Source organism: Puma concolor, chromosome A1 (genome assembly GCF_028749965.1).
Source record: "Puma concolor isolate L17-30 chromosome A1, mPumCon1.1.hap2, whole genome shotgun sequence".
Taxonomy (NCBI): domain Eukaryota; kingdom Metazoa; phylum Chordata; class Mammalia; order Carnivora; family Felidae; genus Puma; species Puma concolor.
Genome location: NC_141667.1, coordinates 221,939,756 through 221,944,775, shown reverse-complemented (window position 1 = coordinate 221,944,775; position 5,020 = coordinate 221,939,756). Strand labels below are relative to the sequence as shown.

Below are 5,020 nucleotides of genomic sequence, written 5' to 3'. Positions count from 1 at the left end.
GCTGAAGTCGGACGCTTAACCGACTGCGCCACCCAGGTGCCCCTACCAAGTAATATTCTAACGGTTTAATTTACTTTTTTATAATTAAAGCAACATTGGGGCACCTGGGTAGCTCAGTCAGTTAAGCATCCAAATCTTGACTTTGGCTCAGGTCACAATCTCACGGGTTCATGAGTTTGAGCCCTGCATCAGGCTCTGCACTGACAGGGGCTCTCTTTGTCCTGCCTCCTTCAAAAATAAATAAATAAGTAAATACTTAAAAAAAAAAAGGCAACATTTTCTCATGCTAGAGAACTTGAAAAATAGGAAAAAGTATAGGGAAAAGAAAACAAAACACCATGTAGCACATAACCCAAATAAAATGGTAATATATTACTTTTGAATGTTTTGATAATATACTTAATGATATTTGCATATACATATAAAATTATCCTTCAGATAATATGTTAGTGACTGCAAAATATTCTCTTTTGGATATTTAGATAATTTCAACATTCTGTCATTGTAAATGACATTGATAATGAGCATTCGTGCCACAAATATTTGTCTGCTTTTGAGGTTGTTTACTTAATACTTAATAAAAGCTTAAGTACTTGGTCAAAGGACATTAATATTTTTTAACTCTTTATTGCATATTTCCAAATTGCCTTCCAGAAATATTGTATCAATTTAATTCTCAATAACAGTCCTTGAAAATGACAGTTCTCCAGCATCCTTGCTAAGAAGACATTATTACCTGGTTTTAAGATATTGGCAATTTGGGGAGAAAAGATATCCTATTATTTTAATTTGCATTTGTTTTTGCTAAACAGTAATTTTGAAAATTACTCCTGTGTTTATAGTCATTTTTATTTTCTTTACTGCAAATTACATGTTTATGCTTTATGCCTGTCTTTCTGTACAGGCTTTAGTATAACCCGTGCTGATTTATTTCATAGCATTTGTATATTAAAAATATTAATCCTTTGCCCATCATATTAACTGCCAGTATTTTTCTTGCTTGTTGATTATTGTTTAATTTGTCATTCGTTTACATCAGGTTTTGAAATTTTTATACGATGAATCCATCATTTTTTTTTTCTTTGTATCACAGGGTTTTAAGCTTAGAAAAAAAAATTTCCTCTTTACAAATAGGATACATATTTACCTACCCTTTCTTGTCATTATTTTTACATTTTAACATTTATCCTGTTTCGTCTACAACTCATTTTGGTGTGCCTTGTAAAGTTTTGGCCATTATTTGTTTGCAATCACCTGTTTTTGCAGGCCATTTACTAAATACATCCTCCCCGGACTGTGTGACTGTGGCATTGAAAGGAACGACACGGAATGCCATTTAGGAGAGCAAAACCAAAGAACAGACACCATCTGGAGAGAAGGCCAGGTGAGAAAGTATGGACATGAACGCCCACATGCAAGTGGGTTGGCACGAATTACACAGAGTCACCAAACCTTCTCGAGATCAGCAACTACATGGAAATGGAGGGAGAGCAAAGGGATTTCTGGCAGACCTGGGAGCCAAACCCCTCAAAATTCCCAACACATTTTCACAGGAAAGTGTAACTGACTGGTCTGAGAACAGAAAAACTTGGACAGAATTTTGTAACCTTCAGTTTACAGGTGAGTGCTAAAGTGGACGGGACCCTGGGAACCCTCAAAACTAACAAACCACACTCCCTTGCAGAACAAAGTTATGGACCGAGGAGAAACCGCTAGGAGCAAAATCTAAACCGAACAGGATGGGAACAATCAGTGCCAAAGAAAGAGCTTATTCTAGATCTGGTTCCCCCTGAAAACAAAGCCTGGAATAAGGGCTTGTGAGCAGATGGCTTATTTAGGCTGGGGTCCAGGGACCAGGAGGGTGGCCCTGATGATGTGAAAGAGGGAAATGCAATGTAAGGATGTCTCTTCTTCTTGCTCACCCCATGGGAAACTGGAACTCAATTCCACCAGAAAACACTGAGGAGATTCTTGTGATTTGCTATGTGGCCTATGATATATGATCAATTTTCAAAAATGTTTCCTGTGTACTCTAGAGATATTTGGAGTGATAATTTATTTCTCAAGATTCTTCTGTTAATTTGTTGTAAGCATGTTTAACAACTGCCATTACAGGATTATTTGGTCAGATTGATTTTTTTCCATGCAGCCTGATTGAGAATCCTGGAAACAAGTTCCAGAGTAGATTTGTCTTGGCTGCTGGGAGAGGGGTGGGGTGGCTAGGGATGGGAGGCCGGGGTTAGAGAGATTGTTGGATACCACATTCGCTCTCTGGTAATTTTTTTTTTTTTAATTTTTTTTTAACGTTTATTTATTTTTGAGACAGAGAGAGACAGAGCGTGAACAGGGGAGGGGCAGAGAGAGAGGCAGACACAGAATCGGAAACAGGCTCCAGGCTCTGAGCTGTCAGCACAGAGCCCGACGCGGGGCTCGAACTCACAGACCGTGAGATCATGACCTGAGCCGAAGTCAGACGCTTAACCGACCGAGCCACCCAGGCGCCCCCGCTCTCTGGTAATTAAAGCAAGCAAAGGTTAATGGTTCAAATAAGACAATTGAAAAAGAAGGAGATATATAATAGATATATTATATAGATCTCTCTCTCTACATATAGACAGATAAATTCAGTGTATTGTGTGTTAAATTAAAAATTGATAACAAATGTTCCCAGTATTGGCTTTCTTTTCAATGTACTTTAATGGATGTTCAGGTTTGGGGAGTGAAATAAATGCTGCCTGTGAAATCACAACTGCCTAATACTACACTTGATCTTAGCCAAAAGGCCGAGAAGCGATCGCACAACTGCCCAATAAAGTACTGATTATTGATTAGGTTGCCAAGGGTGTCAGTGCCAAGAAAGATTTGCCTTGGACTTACTATTGCACGTGACAGCCAGCTACAGATGCAGATACAGATATAGATGTGCAGATATGATTATTATGTATATATGTAAATTACATAATATGTGTTATAAGTATATATGTGTGTTTTGTAATCTGGATTATTGTGTATATGTATATATGATTGTCATATTATTCTGGTTAGTCATCATGCCCAAATACAGATGTTGTGAACTAGTTATCACAGACACAGTCTTACAATCACCCTCAACCACCCTCGAGCTCTGGACACCATTTGGAAGGTTCCCCTCCCTTATTATTACCATATAGATGGCCATGCGAGGGAGCCATCCTCTTGTTTATTTTTGCTTCTATCTCTTTATTAAATTTTTTTTGACATGTGTTTATTGTTGAGAGACAGAGAAAGACAGAGAATGAGCAGGGGAGGGGCAGAGAGAGGGAGACACAGAATCTAAAGCAGGCTCCAGGCTCTGAGCTGTCAGTACAGAGCCTGACGTGGGCCTCAAACCCACAGACCGCAAGATCATGACCTGAGCCATAGTCAGACGTTTAACCATCTGAGCCACCCAGGCACCCCATGTTTCTATCTCTTTCTTATATGAGTACTCTGCTGTGGAAACCCCAACACAGAAGGTTCTCAAGACATGGTTACAGATAACATTTAAAATTGTGCTGACAAAGAACAAACTGTTGGTCACCAAAGGGGAGGTGGGTGGGGAGGGGTAAAATAGGTGATGGGAACTGTTGAATCACTATATTGTGCACCTTAAACTAATGCAACACCGCATGTTAACTATGCTGGAATTTAAGATAAAATAAAATTTATTTATTTTATTGAAAAAAAAATTTTTTTTAACGTTTATTTAGCTTTGAGAGAGACACAGTCGAGCAAGGGAGGAGCAGAGAGAGAGGGAGTCACAGAATCCGAAGCAGGCTCCAGGCTCCCAGCTGTCAGCACAGAGCCTGACGCGGGGCTTGAACTCACAAACTGTGAGATCATGATCTGGGCCGAAGTCAGACGCTCAACCAACTGAGCCATCCAGGTGCCCCAAGATAAAACACAATTTAAGAAATAGGATAAAATAAAATTGTGTTTATAATGGACAAATATAGCACAGTCACAAAATCCTCTTGCAATGCAAGATGCATGCTTTCTACACACTAATTTAATTTTCAGTCCTTCTGGTGTAGTTTTTCCTTAGTTATACTCATTTCAGCTGGACATAGGGTTGGCTTTTGCCATGAGTGGTCATGGAAACGTAAGGGAGTGTAGTCCTTTTCCAATCTCTTATTCATAAAAGATGCCTTTTAGAATCTCCCATAGTTCAAGTGAAGTAAAGCCGGTCGATTGGATGTGCTTTCATGGGTAACTCTTCCCCTCCTCATTGTGCTTAGGTCTTAAGCATTCAAACCCCATCAACTATTGTTTCGGTAAGAATGGCAGAGGGACTGATTGAGGAGTTGACTGCCTCTGGGCAAGAAGATGAATAGTTCAGTAACAAGAACTTAGATGGATGGGTTTGGTACAATCTTTACACAATAATCGGAACATTATTTGGGCTTAAAATAAAGATCATAAATGAAAATTTAGAGAGGCTTTGAAAGAAGCCGGCCCTGTATGGCAGAGACCTCAATGCCTGAGTAATAGTAATAGTTTTTATTGGTTCCCTTACAAGCAGATAGCACTGAATTATACTGGGCTTCCAGCCCTATAAGCCTCCATAACCTCAGGCACATAGTTCTCCCGAGTCATTCTCTCCCCTGTGAAGAGGAAATCCGAAATCTCCATCATGGCTCACACATTTTTGGTTACTCTGAAAGACTGGGTGTGGTACCCAAAACATTTTTCAGAAAGGCCACAGAGGTCTTCGATGAATTAAAAGAATCAGGAAGTGAGAACCCTTTCTTGTCCTCATACCCAGGATTTAGCGGCAGGCTGGGCCAAAACAACAACAACAACAACAACAACAACAACAACAACAACAAACAAAAACCCACGGACCCCCAAGTATGGCGTGGTCTCCAAAAATGAATCGGTAGATAATTTTGCTGAGAGAATAGGCATTCTGAGCCAGTGTTTGGGAAGATGTCCAAAAATAATAATAGCAACATCAAGGATACTAAGTTACCATTTATTAAGCACATTCCAGGTGCTGGGT

At 39.6% G+C, this 5,020-nt stretch overlaps 1 pseudogene; it reads right to left on the bottom strand.

Annotated features, from left to right (window-relative positions):
• Positions 1-2,714: 2,714 nt before the first annotated feature.
• Positions 2,715-2,795, bottom strand: LOC112861930 (U2 spliceosomal RNA; annotated as a pseudogene).
• Positions 2,796-5,020: the final 2,225 nt, after the last annotated feature.